The 10000-nt window shown below is 43.7% G+C and overlaps 1 non-coding gene and 1 pseudogene across 1 annotated transcript; both read right to left on the bottom strand.

Annotated features, from left to right (window-relative positions):
• Window positions 1-5759: 5759 nt before the first annotated feature.
• LOC136966559 (5S ribosomal RNA) lies at window positions 5760-5878 on the bottom strand. The gene has a single exon (XR_010879382.1). It is a non-coding gene; the product is annotated as a 5S ribosomal RNA (ribosomal RNA).
• Window positions 5879-6023: 145 nt separating this feature from the next.
• Window positions 6024-6142, bottom strand: LOC136966696 (5S ribosomal RNA; annotated as a pseudogene).
• Window positions 6143-10000: the final 3858 nt, after the last annotated feature.

The following is a 10000-nucleotide window of genomic DNA, read 5'->3' as shown; positions in this document are numbered from 1 at the left end:
ATCAGAAAGTCATTATTTTCGCATTCAATGGTGTTATATTTGATGTTTAAGTTTGACCAAATTTTCTTCACCTCCATATCCACAAATACTCCACTCCACACCTTCTCCGCCGCTGGCGCCTTGAACATATTAACAATTAACCATCCATATATTTTCTTTACACTCATACTGTCCATCATACATTTCTCGCCATCCTCCATGACATACATCACCGGCATACAGTCATCCCTATGAAACATACATTGTGTTTGCAAGAGAGTAGCCCATTCCAAAGGTATGCTTGACTTGATTTTTTCATATATCTTGCAAACTTCCTCTCTGCTCTCCATTCCCTCCCACTCACACACCGTGTCGTATATACAGTTCCCTCTGAGAAATCCCGGGATGGCCTCATAAACAATGTCCTTCACCTGCTTAATGCCTCCGAAGAAGAACTTGGGCTCATACAAGGTTTTTTGGTTCCACTTGATCTTCTCATTTAAAAACAGAGGCAGATTCACAATCCCAGTTAAAGTCCCACAATCATATTCTACCTTTGGCAGAATCCTTCTCCAAGCCTCCAGCACCTCCCTGTATATCTCTGGTATTCCAACCGTCATTGACTGCTTGAACCCCATGTACCAAGCACTGTCCCCCATCCCTCCCACATCATTAACATATTTCCTTAACAACTCCTTCCACCCATAGTCCCATTGTCCAACCATATATTTTCTCACAGTTTTTATCCTCAGTGCAGTCTTCTTTGTTTCCAAATCCACTAAGTTCAGACCTCCCTCCCACCATTTCCCCACCAGAGTGTTCTTTGCAATTTTAACACCTTTCCCGTCCCACATGAAATCACACACTATTTTATTTAGAGCATTCATAACCCACTCTGGCATGTCAATGACGTTCATCACATATACACACACTGAGAGTAACAAACTATTTACCACAATGACCTTTCCCTTTAAACGCAATCTTCGCCCTCTCCACGATATACATACAGTCCTTATTTTATTAATCACCCCTGTCCAAGTCACATCCCTCGCCTCCCGACTGTCCACTCCTAGATGCACACCCAATACTTTTATATATTTCTCCTCTACCCTTAACCCCACGTCTTCTCTCTCCACCCGTCCTATATACATTATTTCTGACTTGTCCTTATTAATCCTTGCCCCTGACGCTTGTCCATATTTCTCCACCAGCTCTAGCACCCTTTTCACACTTTCCCCATCCCTCACTGTGATTGTGGTATCATCGGCATACTGGTTGACTACACATATCCCCCCATATGGCAGCCCAATCCCTGTCACCCCCTGGTCCCTCTTAATCAGTGTGGCCAGAGGCTCTGCACAGATGGCATATAATAGTGCAGATAGAGGACATCCCTGCCTCACAGACCTCCCCACCTCAAATCTATCGGTCAACACTCCATTCACCTTTACACAGCTCCTGGCACTCCCATATAACCTCCTCACCCAACCCACCATTCTGTCCCCAAACCCTACCTTCCCCAATACCCTGTACAAAAACTCATGCTCTACTCTATCAAATGCTTTATTCCAGTCTATCCCTATTACCACTCCCCCTATCTTATCTCTCTTCAAGTATTCTATCACGTCCCTAACTGTCCCTATCGTGTCTGCTATATCCCTACCTGGCACACTATAACTTTGTGTTGGCTGCACTATCCCCCCTATGACTCTCTTCATCCTATTCGCTAACACTTTGGTCAGTATTTTATAGTCTACATTCAATAAACTAATGGGCCTATAGTTCCCCAGATCCAATTTACTTCCCTTCTTGTACAATATAGTGATTACACCCTCCACCATTCTACTCTGTACTATCCCTGTTCTCTCCATCCCTCTAAATACTTCCACTAAAATTGGTGCCACCTGGTTTTTATACACCTTGTAAAACTCTGTCCCTATCCCATCACTCCCCGGGCTCTTCCCACTGTTCAGACCCCCTATCGCTTCTATCACCTCTGCCCCATTAATTTCCCTGTCACACCACCCCCTATCCATCTCCCCTAACTCACTTTCCATACTATCCAACACCTCCTCCATGCTGCCCTCATCCACTCCTCCTCTCTGATACAATTCCCCATAAAACTCCTGCACCCTCTCCAGTATCTCCACGTAATCATTTGTTGTCACCCCCTCCTTATTATTGATTTCATGTATATATGTCCTACCCTGCTTTCTCTTCTCCAGCCCTAAGAAATATCCGGTACATTTCTCCCCCTCCAGAGCATATACCGCCTTACTCCTCAAAATTGCCCCTCTACATTTTTCCCTCTCAAACCTGTCTAAATCCATTTTTGCCTCTAAATAACTCTCCATACTATACCCCTCCTCATCCTCGGCCCTGTTTAACTCCACCCTCAGCCTTTCCCTCAAACCCTGTTCTTCCTTCACCCTCCTTCTTTTCCTTTTCCTACTATACCTGATACTGATTGATTTAATCATATCCTTCACCACCTCCCATCTCTCCCCTACACTCTCATCCACCCTATCAACCTCCCTATACTCTTCTACCCTCTCCGTTTCCCTACCTAATAACTCCCTAATCTGCTGCTCATACTCTTCCTCCTCAATATACCCTGCATTCAATATCCACAATCCTCCACCTACCTCCTCTTGCCCTACCTTAATTCTAAACCTAACAGCATCATGATCACTAAAGCTATTTCCCTGGTGTCTTATACTATCCACATATCCTACCATTTCCCCCTGTACTAAAACTAAATCTATCCTACTCTGTTTCAAAACACCTTCCCTCATCTGCCTCCTCGTGAACTCCCTCATGTCTGGATGCTCATTTCTCCACACATCAATCAATCCTTTGTCCCTTATTATATTCAGCAAAATACTCCTCGACATTTCCCATCTAAATTCTACCCCCTTCCCTACATCTAATCTACTGCATTTAGTATTGAAATCCCCCACTATTATGCACCTCCCAGTTATCAACCCCTCTAACTCCTGTAATACACCCCTCTTATCTAACTCTATATTTGGCACATAGACATTTATTAATCTAAATTCTACCTCCCTATATCTGAACTCAATGACTAAAATCCGCCCTATCTCATCCCTGTACACCTCCCTGGCCTCTTCCACCTTATCCTTCTTAATTAAAATCGCCACCCCCCGTGCGTTCCTAGCCCCATTATTGTAAAACATGTCACCTTCCCATTCCTCCCTCATCTCCTTCACCTTGTCCTCATCCCAGTTTGTTTCTTGTATACACATAATATCACTCCTATATACATACACCAGTTCCTTCATTTTCCTTCTGGCTCTTAGGCCATTAACATTTACAGATGTTACAGTGGTCATGAGAGCAAACCCACAAAAGAAATAAACAAAACCAATCATATGAAAATTGTCACTTGCCATCTCCCAGCTGTTCGCCATTCCGCAGCCCCCGTCTTTGGTCCGTCTCAGCGTCCCTCTCATCCCGCCGTCGTGCTGCCACCGTGACTGCGTGTTTCAACGCCTCCTCCTCCACCAACTTCTTTCGCCCTCCTCTATTCCTCTGTGGCAGCCCCTCCAGCCGCAGCACGTCCTCGCCTTTCTTCCCCAACGCTTTCCGCCGCTTCTCCTTAGTTGCCGCTCCGGCCCTCCCCTTCCTTCTGCCACCTCCTTGCTCCATGCCCTCCTCTCCCTCTTCCACGTCCTCCATCTCGCTGTCCAGCTCGTCCTGCGTGTCTTCCTGGTCCCCGTCGTCTCCTCCAACCTCGCTCGCGTCCTCTGCTCCCGAGCTCTGTCCTGTCTTGAGATCGCCGCCTCCCTCCTCCTCCTCATCAGCCAATTCCTCCCCTTCCTCCTCGTTCAGCTCCATGGTCTGGACGTCCTTTCCCCGCTTGCTCCCTTCCACATCCTCTTCCTCCGCGTTCCCCTGGACGCACTCCCTTGCGTAGTGCCCAGCCTTGCCACAGCGGAAACATTTGAATTCTGGGCAGTCCTTAAAAATATGCCCCGGCTTGATGCACAACCGACAGACTCTCACCTGCCGGTCATGGATAACCCTAAAGTATTCAGTGCCTCTCAAAGTCTCAAACTTGGTGGAGTATGGGAGCGAACGGACCTGCTCCGTGAAACGCACCTTTAAAAAGCGTGTCCCATCCACAATCTCCGTTCCCGGCCACACTCGACGCTTAACAGTCGAGATGGCCTGTACTCCCCACTCCTCCAGTCTCGCTATAATTCTCCAATCCTGCAGATACACCGGCAGGTTGATGAATGACACCACCATCTCATTATTTACAATGTCACTGCCATGCACCAGAGCCCCTCTCACTCTGATGCCATCCATGAGCTTCACCTTCCCGTCATTGTCCTTCATGGTGAGCTCATATTTCCTGTCACCTCTCGTCCTGCAGCCAAGCACCACTCCACACTGCTTCTTCACCTCCTTGCACAAGTCCATTGTGGAAATGTTTTCAGTTCCTTCCACCACCACTTCCACAGTCAACTCCTTCCCATATTTGTCTCTCTCACCGTCCTTGACTCTCTCCTTTTGTCCACCTTCAATCGGCACGTTTGCCCCGTTAGTTGTTTGTTTGTCCTTCGGTTGTCCTCCTTCACTCCTTTTGTCCACAGGCTGTTCCATTGTTAAATCCAGTCCATTGTTCGTTGCCATGCTAGCCGTCCGCGACATAAAACACAGAACCACAAAAAGTCCCCCAAACAGCAAAAGCTGCTGGGGGAAAGGCAACTAACACAAACACAAAACTATTTACGGACAAAAAATGAAAGAAAGAAACGAAATGACACCGTATAACGACAAAAACGTACTATGAAAAAACACTCTCCACCTGCTCTCGGCGCACTCACTTCCTGGTTTGTCACAGAAAGGGGGCGTTGCCATGCTGGTTTGGCCGTACAAAATACGTCGACAACCATAGGCTACTTATTCATAACCAGATTTGGTATTTGACAATGCAAGGTGGTCTCTCTCTCTCGGCAAAATGAAAGCAGCTTCCAGCCCCTTTCATGAAGGACTACTTGTGCATATTGCAAGTGAGCAAAAGAGCATACAGCACCTGGTATTCCCAGGCGGTCTCCCATCCAAGTACTAACCAGGCCCAACCTTGCTTAGCCGTATTTTAAAGCCATCCACCAATTTCTCCTTCCCTCTTAAGCTCGACATGGTAACTTCATACCTCTTGGGGTCCTTGAAGCGGCAGCCACAAACCAGTCCACAAACTGCCTTTATTCCTCTCAACAGCTCCATCATCGTAATCCGTTCCTCACCAGCAATCTCCACAGCTACAGTCAAATCCTTTTCAAATTTCAGATCCGCTCTTCCACCAGCAAAATCCTCCTCCTGTTGTTTGTTCACCGCCTCCTTCACCATTGTATTTTCCATCTTCTTACAAAAGTCCCCCAATCAGCAAAAGCTGTCGGGGGATTAAGTGCTTCAGTGAACACCGCTTTCAATTCCAAAACACAAGGAACCACCAGATGAGAAAATGTAGCAAACAGAAGAAAAAAAAAAAAAAAAAAAAAAACGCTCCAAACAAACACTGAGTCCACCTGCTCTCTGTCCAACACTTCCTGGATTCACTTCCTGAAAAGGGGCGTTGCCATGCTGGTTTGGCCGTACGAAATACGTCGACAACCATAGGCTACTTATTCATAACCAGTTTTGGTATTTGACAATGCAAGGTGGTCTCTCTCTCTCTCTCTCTCAGGAAAATGAAAGCAGCTTCCAGCCCCTTTCATGAAGGACTACTTGTGCATATTGCAAGTGAGCACAAGAGCATACAGCACCTGGTATTCCCAGGCGGTCTCCCATCCAAGTACTAACCAGGCCCAACCTTGCTTAGCTTCCGAGATCGGACGAGATCGGGCGTTGCCATGCTGGTTTGGCCGTACGAAATACGTCGACAACCATAGGCTACTTATTCATAACCAGATTTGGTATTTGACAATGCAAGGTGGTCTCTCTCTCTCGGCAAAATGACAGCAGCTTCCAGCCCCTTTCATGAAGGACTACTTGTGCATATTGCAAGTGAGCAAAAGAGCATACAGCACCTGGTATTCCCAGGCGGTCTCCCATCCAAGTACTAACCAGGCCCAACCTTGCTTAGCTTCCGAGATCGGACGAGATCGGGCGTTGCCATGCTGGTTTTTTTTTTTTCTCTTTTTATTATAAAAAATACTTTTTACAGGTTTTCAATTATTTACAGAAGACACAAAATGGCTACAGACCACATGAATGCTTACATGGAAAATTAACGCCACATCATAAATTAAAACTTAAACTCTCAGCTCCTGTCACCATGATTAAAGAGCTGTTTTTCACAAAGCAGTTATGAAAGTCTTCTCTCTTCAGCATGTACACCAGCCTCACATGTTTTTTAAACATTGACACAAACCATTCCCAAACTGGAATTACCCTCCCCTCATAATGTGCCAGATTTCTTCGATACACAATAGCATACCGTACGTGACTCAAAACTGCGTTTACCAAATTAACATTAACCCCTTTTACTTTCCCCAGCACTCCAAATAACAAAAGTTTCTTCCATTCTACAGTATTTCCCACTTTGACCCCACAGTGTTTACTTAACAACTCCTTAATTTTGGCAAACAACCCAACCAACATGGGACATTCAACAAAGTAATGGTTAAAGTTCTCATCAGTTCCTTTACATACATCACACAATCTACTGATGTTATTATCAATTTGATGCAAAACAACGTTTGTGAATATTCTATTGTGCCTTATTTTGAAATCATTATGCTCGCACTCTATACAATTGTATTTTACATTCAAATTACCCCACACTTCAGTAACATCAAAATCCACAAAAACCTTTGCCCATACTTTCTCTGAAGTTGGTCTCTCCATACCATCCCCCAGAAAAACCATATAAACACATTTAGTTCGTACCTCTTTAAATTTGACTCCTTTGCCCTTGCTCTCTACATTCAATTCCACCATCCTCTCCGGCTCGCCAACACTTCCTTCCCCTAACATGTGTTTTCTCCACTCTGGACTTAAAGCATCCATAACCTTCTGATACATTCCTTTTATTATGTACTTTCCCACACCCGTATTCACTCTATGGATGGTCTCTATAATTTCCTGTTCTGATTTGAACCTGTCACTACTTTCAGTTAGTAAGTGTTTAACCTGCTTCACTCCTGCTTCCTCAAAACACTGGCTGACCAACACTCTGTTGTTGTGAGTCAATTTGGGGTTATGAAAGATGGGCTGATTCGCAACCTCAGCCTTATTTCCACACTCATACTTCACATGCTTCAAATAGTTCCCCCATGCTTCAAATACCTCCCTATAAAATCTTGACATCCCCTCACACCTGCGTTTGTTGAAAATCATTAAAAGACCGTTCACACCACATCCACCATACTCATGCAAATACTCCTCAAAAAACCCCATCCAACAATACTGATTACAATTATACAGATATTTCTTAACAAGCTTTACCCTCAATGCCCTTTTCTTCACTTCTACATCTATCAATTTTAAACCCCCATTCTTATATTCATTCATTAACACTCTATGCTTAACTTTTGCCTGCTTACCATCCCACAAGAAAATATCGATAGCCCTGTTTAAATCCTTCACCACCCACAATGGTAAATCCAGTGCAGCCAACACATGGTTCACCTGCGATAAGATCAAACAATTCACGACTATAACCCTCCCCCTCAACCTCAACCTCCTCCTTTTCCACAAATTTAAACTCTGCTTCACCTTGTTCAGAACCCCTGTCCATGTAACATCTCTCGCCTCGTTGGCATTTACACCTACATTCACCCCTAACACCTTAATCATCTCTTTTGCCACTTTTAACGGTATCTCACATCCCTGCATATCCACATTTCCAACACACAGGATTTCAGACTTTTCTATGTTCATTTTTGCTCCTGATGCCTTCCCATACACTTCTAATAGTTTGATCACCCTCCTCACACTGTCCAAGTTTTTTACTGTTATGTTTGTGTCGTCTGCATATTGATGAATTAAACTCCTTTCTCCGCCAGGTATGATGATGCCCTGTATGTACTGATCTTTTTTTAACATTGTGGCCAAAGGTTCTGTTGTTATACTGTACAATAAAGCAGATAATGGACAACCCTGCCTCACTGATCTCCCTAAACTGAAACTGTCTGTCACTACTCCATTACACTTAACCCTACTCTTTGCACTACTGTACAACAACCTAATCCACTTCACAAATCTATCTCCAAAACCAAATTTCTCTAATGTTCTAAACATAAACTCATGCTCCACTCTATCAAAAGCCTTATTAAAATCAACACTCAAAACTATACCCCCCTCCTCTGTCATATACCGTACCACATCTCTGACTGACCCTATTGTGTCCGCTATATCTCTCCCTGGAATACCATACGCCTGTGTTGCTGAAACAATGGACCCTACTACTGATTTAATTCTATTCGCTAATACCTTTGCTAAAATCTTATAATCCGTATTTAATAAACTAATCCCTCTGTAATTCCCTAAATGCATTTGATTCCCCTTTTTCTTGTATAAGATAGTGATTAAGCCTGTTGACATATCCTCACTAACCTGCTCTCTCCTTTCCATTTCTTTGTATACCTTCAACAAAATGGGACTTAACACCTCACTAAAACATCTATAAAACTCACTTGTTAGGCCATCCGAGCCGGGACTCTTACCAGTCGACAGACTCTTGATAGCCGCTTTTACTTCAAACTCTGACAAATCCATTTCACATACTTCTCTATCACTGTCTGTCAACCTAGCCTCAACTGTTTCTAACACCTCTCCCATACTACCCTGATCCACACCACCTTTCTTAAACAAATTGCTATAAAACCCCTGCACCGTTTCCAAAACCCCTACATAATCATTCACTATCTTCCCCTCCTCATTTTCTATTTCCCGTATATACGTTTTGCACTGTTTCTGCTTTTCCAGCCCCAGGAAAAAAGATGTACATTTTTCCCCTTCCACCACATATTGAGCCCTGCTCCTAATTATTGCCCCTTGACATCTTTCTTTCTCATAAGCTTCTAATTCCCCTTTGATTTTTATGTATGCCCCAATACCTCTATTTGGATTTTCATCCATTAGTGTTAATTCCTCCACCATTCTTTCCCTCAGCACACATTCCTTTCTCTTTCTCACTCGGTTCCTGTTTTGACAATACCTTATACTTAAGTTTTTCACCAATCTTTTGACACCTTCCCACCAACCACACACATCCACTTCGAACATCTCACACTTAATTTGCTCACTAACACACTCCTTCACCTTCTCCTTATATTCTGTCTCAGACAACACACTTGCATTCAAACACCAAACTCCACCCCCTTTCCCTCTTTGTCTGTCCCCCAAATGAAATGTGATTGCTGCATGATCACTATATCCAGTAAATGTATACTGTATGTTGTGTACTTTATTTGCTATATCTTGAAACGCCAAACATAAATCTATCCTGCTTTGTTTTAAAACTCCCTCCACTATCAACCTCCTAGAAAATTCTCTTTTGTTTGCATTACCCATCCTCCATACATCAATCAACTCATTGTCCCTCATCATCTTTAAAAAACTGGTCCGTGCTGCATCTTGTCGAAACTTATCAACCCTATAGACATCCAACTTGGTACAGAACACATTGAAATCTCCCACCAGAATACAATTCCCTGAGCAGAGCAGCCCCAAGGAAACAAAGAAAACAGTTTTTTCACTTCCTCTATTAGGTGCATAGACATTAATTAATCGAAAAGTTACATTATTTATATCAAACTCTATAGCTATTACCCTTCCTTTCCCATCATTAAATATTTCCTTTACATTTTCCAACACATTTTCTTTTATAAGTATGGCCACCCCACATGATCTGTCTGTTCCACAGTTCACAAACAACATCCCCCTCCATCTTTTTTTGATTTCTGGTATTTTGGCTTGTGCCCATTTTGTTTCCTGCAATAACAAAATATCAGATGTAAAATTGACCAACACTTCCTCTAACTTTGTC

The sequence above is a fragment of the Osmerus mordax genome, chromosome 22 (assembly GCF_038355195.1).
Source record: "Osmerus mordax isolate fOsmMor3 chromosome 22, fOsmMor3.pri, whole genome shotgun sequence".
Taxonomy (NCBI): Eukaryota; Metazoa; Chordata; class Actinopteri; order Osmeriformes; family Osmeridae; genus Osmerus; species Osmerus mordax.
This window is presented reverse-complemented; position numbering and strand designations above follow the sequence as displayed.